Consider the following 12,261-nt stretch of genomic DNA (forward strand, 5'->3'; position numbering starts at 1 on the left):
CCTCAAACTTCAGGTGGCGCTCTAAGTGTAGCAGGGAAAGCCAGGATGTAGTAGTCATCATGAATCCTCTGCATCCCCTCAGTGAAACAGCGTGATGTGAGAAGTCCACTTTTGCAGCCAGAATGTTCATGTCCATCACAACTCCCTACTCCCGCGCTCCTTAGCTGTGTGACCCAGGACAATTTGCTTCACCTCTCTATGCCTCAGGTTCCTGTAACATGAGCAAAAATACTGTGTCTGCCTCACAGAATTCTTGTGTTATACGAGAACTTAAATACAAAGTATTTACTGGTACCCAGTACATAGTAGGTACTATAGAAATGCTTACTATTTCTTTTTTTTTTTAATTTAAAAAAAATTTTATTTATTTATTTGACAGACAGAGATCACAAGCAGGCAGAGAGGCAGGCAGAGAGAGAGGGGGAAGTAGGCTCCCCTCTGAGCAGAAAGCCCGATGCGGGGCTCAATCCCAGAACCCTGGGATCATGACCTGAGCCAAAGGCAGAGGCTTTAACCCACTGAGCCACCTAGGTGCCCCTGCTTACTATTTCTATTTTTCAAATCCTAAAAAACATCCTTCAGGACCTCACAAATTGGTGATTTGTGCCCATAGGTTTCATCTTCAGCAATGAAGCCGCAGTGTTCCTTTTGGTTAAACTTTGTCCGGAAAAAAATCTCTGTCAGAAAACATACAATACATGATGGAAATTTAATCTATGTCATACCCCTTTTTCCTTTTTAATACTTAAAACTTGGTCTATTAAAATTCTATAAACAGAGGAAGTTTGACTTTGCCAGGTTTTTTTCATTAAGAGTATATCCTCCTTGAGGGCAGGGACTATATAATTTTATAAGATCTTGTACAAACTGGGAGCGCCTCATAAATGTAAAACTGATCCCAAAACAGATTGAGTTTGTTGGATGAAACAGTAGTGTTTAAAGGAAAAACCAGTACATAAAAAGGGAAAGCAGCCTTTTTAAAAGAGGTTAACTGACTTCATTATAAATGTATACAAATTTTACGAAAACTCCATTTCTAGCAACCCAACCATGTCAAATCTCTTGAAAAAAGACTGAAGAATAATATATTCCTGAATTTGTGTTCTAAAATTGTTTTTTCAGAGTGGTGGAAAAGCAAAAATCTCAAGTGTCATTTTTTTTTAAGATTGTATTTATTTATTTGAGAGAGAGAGACAGGAGAGAAGCAGAGGAGGAGGGAGAGGAAGAAGGAGAGAATTCCAAGCACACTCCTTGCTGAGCATGGAGCCTGAGGCAGGCCTTAATCCCAGGACCTGAGATCAAGACCCGAGCTAAAATCGAGAGTTGAACGCTAACCAGCAGCTACCCAGGTGCCCCTCAGGTGTCATTTCTTACCCAAGTTCTAGAATAGCAATGTCCAATAGAAATATCACACAAGCCAGGTCATTTTAAGTGATTTATTAGTGTATTGAAAAAAAGTAAAAAGAAACTAGAAGCTAGCAAAATTCATTTTAAGTAACATATTTTGTTTAACCCAATATGTCCCAAATGTTTCCATTTCACATGCAATCGAGGTAAGAAATCGTCCATGAGCTATGTATTCCATGTTCATCCTTCCCCATACTACGTCTTTGAGGTGTGGTGTGCATTTCCCAGTCACAGCGCCTCTCCACCTGCTCTGGCCACATTTCAAGTGCTCCTACTTTCCTGCGGTGAGTGGCTACCAGACTGCATATCCGCGTTCTAGAACAAAGGATGCGGGGACTGTGCTTTAGAAAGGCAGCAAGATGGCATCTGTTGGCCTTGGTAAGAGCTGTGTTTCGAGTCTCTACTTACAAAGAAACATTCATAGGGCCTTTGGCTTTTGGTGTCATTGGTATTGGACACATCACCACTTCTATTTGTTAATTTTTCTTTCAAACATGTGCAGAGTACTCGTGTGCCTTTCTGATGTGGTGAGGTCTGTTCTTATAGAACAAATGGAAATCGGCTTTGGAATTCATATGCCTGAAGAAAACTCATCCCGACAGCTGCTGGGGCAGAGTCAAGCACACACAAGGTGAAAGAAAGGCACCTGGAATTTTTTTTTTTTTTTTTTTTTTTTTTTTTTAATATTGGAGGTGGAATAGGGAGATGGAGGGATGCCTCCTTGGAGTGCTAGATGAGACAAACAATTGGTACAAGGAAGGAACAAAGGATGCAGGGAGAGCAGCAGGTTAAGGCCTCAGGCAGAGCAAATACAAGATTCAGCTGCTGCAGGTTCAAGCCTGAGGCAGGATAATAGAGCTGACTGTGGCAGAAAGAAAATCAGACTGTCAACAGTGCAGTTCATCCAGGAATGTAGACGGGTAGAAGAGGGTAGAAGGAATGAGCACCCTCTTAGCATCAGTGTTCAGCTTCGCTGTCCATGAAAGCCACCCTCCCTCAGGAAGAAGCTCAAGACCCCTTCATTATGAATCAGGCCATACCTACCTCCGTCACGTCGTGATGGGGACCACGAAAGCTTCCTATTATTTACCTTTTTCTAACTCGGCACAGCAAAGAGATATCATGTGGCCAACTCCCAAAGCAAGCAAACACACCGTAACTGAAAAAAATATGAAGAGAAATAAAAATGTTTCTAAAAATATTCCTCTGCGAGGGGCCCTACATATAAATGAGGAAAAACCAATGACGTCTCTCTTCCACAAAATAAATCGTCAGAGAGCCACCCCAATGCCTTCTGAAATGAAGCCCAACACTAAGAAAAATAAATCCTTAAAAAATAGAAAATATGTGGAAAACTAATCATAGATCAGGGAGAAAAGCATGTTTCTCTTTTCCTTCCAGTAGTTTCTTCCTTCACATCCACACACACTCAAGGGATGTGGGAACATAAACTGCAGAGAACTGGTGAAAAAGCACTAGTGGGAACAGCCTCAGAGAGCTGCAAGGCCTTCCCTCCCCTCAGGAAATCCAACAACGTGGAGTCAACACTGACGTGCTTCTGAATTGCCCTCACCAAATTTCATGGCGAAACAGTTCTTCAAAAGGTCCCCAGATAAATTATGCTTGGCATAAAACTTAGAGAAATCACCTGATCTCGCTGTAAAGAAAGAGTAGTATTGAGCTTTGAAACGAGTCCAAATATCATGCATGGAATTAGTTATGTTCCCGTTGCTGTTTCTATCTCTAAATCTCCCTGTCCCCCTACCCACTCCCCACCAAAAAGGAAAAAGAGAGAAAGGAAGGAAGAAAGAAAGAAAGAAAAAAAAAAAAAAGGTGGGGGCGGGGGGCACAAAATCTGCCTGACAGTAACTAGTTGACTTCCCAATCCTACTGCACTTCTTTTCTCTGAGGCCTTCCCTTGTAAGAATGACCTCTGAGGAGTTTTCTCAGTTTAACTCATGAGCCCCAAGATGAGACTCTAAAGTCTTCACACAGCCTTGTGAGAGAAGAGGCCCTTTTATCTGCAGGAATCGGGGAGAGGGGTGGTTCTACTCCCACTCAGAGGCCTATCAGAAGAGAATGGGGGAAAACTGAGCAAAAGGTTTGCCTGCATCTCAGATGAGAGGGGCCAATATGTCACTGATGCCTTGTTGCTCCATCTCAGGACTCAGTAATCAGCCAGCGTCTTTGCTTCCTACATATTCTTATGTAGAGCATGAAGGTGCCTCACACCCTTTCCCTGTAATCCCAACATTTTACAGTCGGCTTCTATCTTTCGGATCAACCTTTCTTATAGGTAAGAAAATGGAAGTACAGTGACTGCTATAAAGTCACCGCATTTTTCGTTTCCAGGATCTGGATCATAGGACGTCCGTGTCTCCCATTGCCCCTTCAAAGTACATAGTGTCTAAACAAAGTGAGCAAAACACTTGGCAGTGGGTAGAAGCGGGGAATCATGTCAAATAAAAAAGAAGGAAGATCAGATGAAAGCTAGAAAGACCCCATATAGATAGAATAATGAGCTGGGCATACCCTTAATCCTAGGAATTGTTCTCTTACTTTGCAAGAGGATTTGCAAATATGATTAAGGTTAAGGGCCTTGAGATGAGTTGATCTTGGATTATGTGGGTGGGCTGAATCTAAGCCACATAAATCCTCACAGAGAACCTTTTCAGGCTGCACAGAACCAGAGAAATGGCAGCATAAGAGAGAGTTTTGACTCTGCTGACTTTGAAGATGGAAGAAGGGAGCAGTCTCTAGAAGATGGAAAAGACCAGGAGATCCACCTCCCCTTGAGCTTCCAGAAGATAACACAATGTGCTCACACCTTACTTTTAGCCCAGAGGAAACCCAGGTCAGAATTTTCCATCTTACATAGCTAAAGAGAATTAATTTGTATTGTTCAAAGAACCAAATTAGTGATAATTTGTTACAGCAGCAGTAGGAGACTCATACAGATGGATCTTCTCATAGCAAATATCTTCTCACTGAGCAATTCTAACTTTTAACAGTGCCATTGGACCAGTGCTGGCAAAGGAGATCCTGGGTGAGGGGATGGAGAGTGACAGGTGTGGTGAGGCCAGGAGGGAGGAGCCTGGGAATTTGGGAGCGTAGTAAGAGCAAGCAAACATAGTAACTGCAGGTTAAATCTACTGCCTGCAGAGCTGGGAGAACAGAGTGATGGAGTTACCAGAAACTAGAAGCTCAGCAGAGGGCCCGTGGAGCTGGGACACACGCCCTGGAAGACGGGGCTGCTTCCTCACAGGAATGTGATGGTCTGGTCCTGGGTGTTTTGGTGAAAGAGCTGGAGCCTGGGAGGGTTGCTGTGGTTAGGGGGCATTGGGTGGTAAGGGTTTTGCTAGGGTGGTCCTGAAGGAGCGGCAAGCACCCAGAGGAAGCAAGTCCCCCCTCATGGCCCTTATCTGCAGCTTCTCTAATGCCGTTCAGGCTGCCACAATAAAAATCACCACAGACTGGGTGGTTTACACCACAGACATTTATTTTCCCATGGGTCTGGAGGCCAGGAAGACAAGATCAAGTGTAGGCTGATCTGGCTTCTTCCTTGGTCTGTATCCTTGGCTTGCAGACAGCTACCTGCTCACTGGTTCCTGAGAGGACCTTTCCTCTGTGTGCAACCCTGAGGTCTCTCTGTGTGTTCAAATTTCCTCCTTTTATTAGGGTAGCAGGAAGACTGGATTGGAGCCCATTCTAAAGGCCTCATTCTGACATAATTACCTTTTAAAGGCCCTACCTCCAAATATAGTCATATTCTGAGATATTGGGCATTTGGACTTCAATGCAAACATTTGGAAGGGGGTGGGGGGAGGACCAAATTCAGTCCAGAATAGTCTCCCTCTAGAAATTTCTGTTGGTGAAACTTAGCAGGGTGCCAGCTGACAAATGAGAAATGTAGTTTCCAGAGTCCCAGCATCACAAAGGCAGAGTTATAAACAGGTGGGATTTGGAGATTAGCAACTGGCCAAGGAAGGGGCCGACAAGGGAAAGAACAGCCTTGGAAAAACTGGCCTTTGGATAGTGAGGTGGAAAAGCAACCATGCAGACCCAAGTGGGATCTATGTGTATCTGGTGAATCATGGGACGTGTTACTGTGGGGGACAGCTGGCTGTTTCTATCCTACCCTTTCCCCTGTTGGAGGCCAGGCTTTGAGAAGCAGGGGTAAGAGTAGCAGTACTGGTCCCCTAACCATGGCTCTCTGTGGAGCCAGATGGTGATTGCTGAGGAAGAGTTCGAATGGTCATGGGCAGGAAAGTGGGCCATCAAAGCAAGGAGTCAGCATCTGAAGCTGGCCCAGCAGCCCAGCAGCATGTCAGCAGATGGGAGAAAGGAGTCTCCTTGAAGCCCTGGACAGATGTGGATGTCAGCAGTCACTGCTGAAGTGATTTCCATGGGCATCAGAAGCGGTCAGCCAGAGGAGGGCAGGCAGGCACTTTGAGGTTAAACACAGTGGACAGATAGAATAAGCGAGAGATATGCACCAAAATCCATGTTGGTTCACTTTGCTCACTGCTTCTTAAAGGTGCCCCAAATGAGAGAGGAAGGTGATCCTCTTCCTTTTCCTTTTTTTCCTTTCTTTTTCCTTCCTTGCTTTCCTCCCTCCCTCCCTCTTTCTTTTCTTTCTCTTTCTCTCTCTCTCTCTTTCTTTCTTTCTTTCTATTTTTCTTTCTTTCTCTTTCTCTCTTTCTCTTTCCTTCCTTCCTTCCTTTCTTCCTTCCTAGAAGAGGAATCTAGGAGAGTTAAAGAAAAATCTAAAATAAGTTGTAGCCCCTGAAAAATCTTTGAAGGACTCTAGGCTCTAGAATCCCATGGAAAATACATGACAGATATCAGTCTTGGGCATGAGACCACTTTTCCCAAGGTCATCACTACTGCTTCTGTGTGCAGACCTCATAAATGACCAGATATTGTAGGGAATATCAGGTATAAAGTTTTAGACTAAGCTTATTTTTAAAAAGATCGAGAGGGAGGAGTACACACTTTGGTTCAATACGACGAGCCTCTCATTCTACAAAATAAATGCCCTCTTGCAGGCAAAAAAAAATGTTGAACTTTTTATTCATTTATTCAACCAACCTTTACTGAGTGACTACTATGTGCCAGCTACAGTGCAGACAGCTTCTCTCTTCTCTACTGTGTACTTAAGGAACAGTTACTCTGATGACAGAAAGCTAAAAATAATAGCAGCTAACATTTCTTGAGAATATGCTACATGCATACATGCCATGTGGTTATCTTGCTAAGGACTTTGCATACATTACCTCATTTCATCCTTAGAATAACCCACGGAGATAGGTATATTTCCCACCCTTTTCCATTTGGCACTCAGAGAGTTTAATCTAACTGCTCTGCTCAAAGTCACAGAGCAACTAAATATCAGAGTTAGAATCCAAAGTAGGTTTGTGTAATTCCAAAGTCCATGCTCTCAAGTCAGCCCTTTTTCTTCCTATATTATGGTTTCCTGGGCAGTGGGCCCCATGGTTTTTCATGGTAGTAACTGCTACATTTAAACACCATATTTACATGTGAACAGGGATGGCCAAGAATGGTCCACATGAAAGTGGCTAGACGTAGGCTGGCAAATGCAAAATACATTCTAGAGAACACATTTTTCTGGGGATGGGATAGAGACCAGGGAGGGGAGAAGGGCGGGAGGGAGAAATTCCAGGTTAGGAAGAAATGTTTAACAGTAGTGGATATGTGCATGATCGTGATTGTGGTAATGATCTCGTGGGTCTATTCACATGTCAAAACTTATTAATTGTATATTTAAAATATGTGAAGGCCATAGTACTGCAAAAAGACTGTAAAAAAGATAATAGCTATGTAACAGTTGGCTATCATCGCCTAACATGTCACCCCTAAACTCAGTGGCTTGAAACAATAATCATTATTTTTATAGCTTATGTGACTGGGAGCTGTGGCTGGAGCTTGACTGATTGGGGCTGGGCTCAGCTGGGGCAGCTCTGTGTCGGCATCTCATCCTACTCGCACCAACCACACTAGCTGGGTCTAGACTTCTCATGGTCATACAGAAGTACACAAGGTCAAGCAGAAACATAGGCCTTTAAGGCCTTGGCTTGGACCTGGCTTAGTGTTACTTCCACCTACACGACAGTTGTCGAAACCAAATTCTATGGCTGAGCTCAAAGTCAGAGGTAGGGGGAAACGTTCTTCCCACAGTGAGGCCAAGACAGGAATGTAGATGCAGAAAGCAATCAAGAATTGGGGCCAATCATTCAATCTATAACAACACATCAGGTGGCTTGGAGATGGGAGTGTAGAGACAGTAATCTGCTTTTCTACCTGTCAGTGTTTGAGGATGTCTCTGGCCTGCAGGAAAGAAGATTCAGAAATAACAACTGATTAGGGGACTGTTCATATAGGGCGTGGCTGTCTCCAAAGGAGTCACTGGTATCTCAGAAAAGTGACAGACTCCCCCGAGAGCGGAGCCATCGTACGGAACCAAGCACTGGGGCAGAACACAAGTCCATTTGGAGAAAGAGCACTAAAGTGTTATTGTCTCAGAAATGTGATGAGTAAAATGCATTATCAAAGGTAATTAAAACAACATGAAGGAAGCAACGTCCCTTGGTTAATTTATTCCAAGCAAAGAGAAAATCTCAGAACTAAATTTAGTGTTGGAGCCTTTTAAGTCAGCTTGCCTTTCTTCAACTGAAGCTAATTTGGAGAGTTTGGATTGTCCTGAAAGTTCTCATTGTCATCAGTGACTTAAAAATACTGCTACTGGGCAAAAGAAATCAATGATCTCTACATTGCAGGCTGAGTAATTACATAATAATGATTTGCATTAATGAAAAGACAAGTTGGTCCAGATCCAGATGTGCCAGTGACCACAGTTCCCTGCAACGTCTGAGCAGAATGCTGAAGTCGGAGAAATTTCAGCGTCAGTTGTGAGACAAAATGACTGGTTAAAAAGTCTCTCCTCATCAACATCACTTAATAGCGCTTTAATGACTGACTCATCATTTTTCTCCAAGTAAAAGTAAATTTAAATTTCAAAATAAAGCAAATTTTCCTTATATCTTTGGCACAGGAGCAGATGTTTTCCTGACATGTGCACACAAGCTGTTGACTGTGACCTTGCAGGATAAAGCAGTTTTGAAAATTAGCTTTTGTCTCCCAGTCTGGGGAAAACAATGCTGCAGCGAAGATTTAATAAAAAGTCATAGCTTCTCGCAGCAGCTTATTTTGGCAAAGTAAACTATTAATTAAAATAACAAATGTCAGCTGTTTTGGAGGCTGACAGTTCACACAACGCAGCATTTGCTTACCTTGACATACAGGATGCATGGGACACCGGAAGGATCCATAATTCATCGTAGGTACGGCTCTCTCATGTCCTAATATAGTGATAACAGCGTGATAAATTAGCTCCCGTTCAGCAGTTTCGTTAGCAAAAGCACGCGGGGACTCGGGGAAAACCCACCTAGAGAGGGCCTTTTGGCAGGCTGAAAGAATGAGTGGCGGAACAGCTTGAGTGAAAGTTTTGAGGCATTCCCGGAAAACTCGGGTACCAAGAAAAACAGGTGGGGAAAATGTAAAACTAGGTGAGAGAAAGAGCAAAAGTGGTGCAGTGACAGTCTGCTCTCGGCCACAGTGGGGTTGCGGGGGGGATTGCTAAGGGGAGGAAGGACTCTATCACCCCCAGGAGACCAGGAAAAGAGAGGTTAGAGGGAAAAGAGAGGGTGGGATTTCAGACGGAGGAGAAATACGGGAGTGAAGGCAGGAAGGGAGATTGACAAACATCCTCCACCATCTCTAACGTCAACAACTTAAACTCTAAGCTGTTTCCTAATATGATTACACAGGTGAGAATAATACATATAAAAAGCTATTCTGATTCTTTTGAGGCACACTGGTGGGGAAGTCGGTTATAGGGCTTTTCTATTCCATCAGCTCAGCAATACATCTATTATAAAATTAGAGAGAAGAAAAGCCCTTTTGGTTAGGGCGCCCTGTAAAAATGTATATAGGGAAGCCTGAGGAGGTGCGACGTAGAAATGGTAAGGAAATGCCTGGGCAGAGCAGATTAATTGGGCGGTAGGGGTGGTATGGGTGTGGTGGGTGGCGTTGAGGAAAAGCAGTTGACAATTCAGGTAGCTGCACTTAGGGAAATGCAAATCACTTCAAGTAAAAATAGTTCTTCTGCTTCTCTCTGTGTTGCAGAAAACAGAACAAAAGCAGGGATTCAGGGAGTCCATGCTCCTCTTTAAAAGAAAAGAAAAAAAAAAAACATGACTACACTGGAACCGATTAAATTAAGAGATGGCCGTAAGAGGTACCTGCTATTTTCGCTTTTATAAAACCCATGATGGGCCAGTGAGGGTTTCATTTTCTCTCCCATTTCTGGGATTGTTTTACTATGTTGTTACAGTGGAGACATCTACATTTTAAAACTCACTTATTATCGTTTCTACTGGAGTCAAAACTTAATGCATCGTTAAGCATGATCCAGTTCACTGGTCCAAAATGAACTAATAACAGTTAGAGTCCAGAACAACCCTTGTGCATCATTCCTGTTCCTCATTATTCTCTCTTTCCTCATTGGCTCGGGGACTTTAGCTAAGGTATGGGTTGTAGAGGAAAGGTATTTGGCATTCATAAAAATGAAGAACATCAGAGGCATATAAACAAGTCTTTTGGTCACGGACGTGGGCTTCAATCAAGCTAAAAGCCTGCCCCAAATTAATGACAGAAATCGACATGCAAGGCAGAAAGGAGGGTGAGCCAGTTTGGATGAAATCCTATCTGACCCTTTGTGAAAAATACAAAGCAAGCAGAATCTTTTCGAATGATCCAAGACAGTCAGCAACCTTCAACTCAGATGTTTCTTGTTGGCAGCCAAAATTCTTCGGTCCGGGTCATGCCGTCTTGCTTAAGTGTGATAGAGCCGGCCCTGGGTGCTCTCTCCCAGGAGGCCTTCTCCAGTCACCGATCACGAGCAGGCTCTGCAGATCCACCTGCTAGCCTCAGGTCCCCCCAGGCGGTGAGCTCAACTTTGCACCCACTGTGAATCTTACACGGGCTTCACGTCCACCTCCAAAAGGACCCCAAAAGAAACCCCTTCACTGCGAAGCTCTCGTTTCTCACTTTCCTATTGCTAACACACCATGGAAGTTTTAAGGAGTTGGGTCTGGATGGTGTTGTTACAAACTTCCCGAACACCAGAGAAAATCTGCGTTCCCGTACGAATCTCCTGAAAGCCGCCTGAATCAAGGGTGGCCAGTATTGGATGATTTCCGCTTTCTCCCCTTCTTTTCCCCCTGCAAATGCTTCTGCAACACTAAGTTATCCCATTTGATGGGCAATTTGCTTCTGTGCTGTGCTGCCATTAGCACTTGTCTCTGAAGCGCTGCTTCTCCCTCAAGGGGCTTTTCCACCAGAGTTCAAATCTGTGGCAAAGTGCTGGCTGCAACCTTAAGTTTAATGCTTGTGTAAGATATGCAAGAAGAAAAAAAAAAAAAAGGCTGGAATTCCATCGAAAAACTAGGACATGAATCTTTGTATGGCGTTTATTTAGGGAGGAAAACTGAATTCTGTCCCTGCTGCAGTTTGCGGATGCTTTCCCTCTGTGTAATCGCCGAGGAATTAATGTGATTTAATAGCCACAACAATAAATGTAGCCTTGACAAGGTGATTATTCCATAAGACTAAAATCATGATATAGCATAAATCAATACCAGCCCTAAGTATGTCTCCGAAAGGAGTATATATGTCTACATTCACTGCTAGATGTTGAACTAATTTTGGAATTAGAAGCTGTATGAAATACAAAAGCTATTTTTCTAAGTGAAAAATTACAGAACATGTATGACGATCACTCAGAATATATATTGCTCATAAAATAAGTAGAAGGAAATGAGTAGGTGGGAGTAGTCAAACTTTTAAAGATCGCTCAAGTTCAAATCTCTGCCCCTTAGGGCGTACTGCTCTCCATGCCAAACCCACCCAGCTGGGCGGAGGCCCCTGACGGCCCTGTTTCTGCGCTGCCCGTGGACCCTCAGCCCATCTGAGAGACCCTTCCTGCAGGGACCAGCCACCTCAGCCCGTGCCAGTGAAGCAAGTCAGTTGCATCCCTTGCTTGAGAGAGCTAGCTCTGCCTTGTGTAACCGCCTCTTAGAGTCTCTGTGGCTGGAAACGAGTCATACAGAAGAGGGTATTCATCAGGATCAATGTGGCTTAGCTCTTCTGGGGACGTTTCCCCAGGGATCCAGGCACTTTTTTTTTTGAAGGTCAGCATGAGTGACTCTGAACTGTCCTCTCCCTGAGATAATCCCAGTTGAGCTGGCTCTTCTGGAGGCCTGAATCTGTGCATTTTAACCCCTGCCTCCCTCCAGGGAATTTGGGTGGAAACTTACTTGGAGGCCAACGGCCCCTCAGCCCTGTCAGTCCTGTTCAGACACACGGAACCCTCCCACGCCTGGCTGCCGCCGCCAAGCGGCCTCTGCCCGGCTGGAGAACACTGGTGCGTGCCAGACCCCTCCCCGCCTCCGGAGCAGCTCTCGCGTCGTGAAGAGGGCCCTAAAAAAACTATTTAAAGCCTTAATATATGAAGTGCCTTCTCTGAGAGCTGAGTTTCCCACTGCCAGATAAGTACCGCCTTAACTACATTTTTGTGAAGTAGCTGCAGTGGCACTCCATGCTTGATTATGTTAATCCTTTAGGGATATGCGAGAAAATATCTGCAGATTCTTCCTATAGGAGAGTAATCAAGATTTGATTCAGGTATCAACCACCCGACAGGCTTTCTAACTGACATGTTCTCAGTGTGCCACATATTGTATTTTCACTTTTCAACGGTGTACATTTTTTTTC

Source organism: Lutra lutra, chromosome 4, assembly GCF_902655055.1.
Source record: "Lutra lutra chromosome 4, mLutLut1.2, whole genome shotgun sequence".
Classification (NCBI taxonomy): Eukaryota; Metazoa; Chordata; class Mammalia; order Carnivora; family Mustelidae; genus Lutra; species Lutra lutra.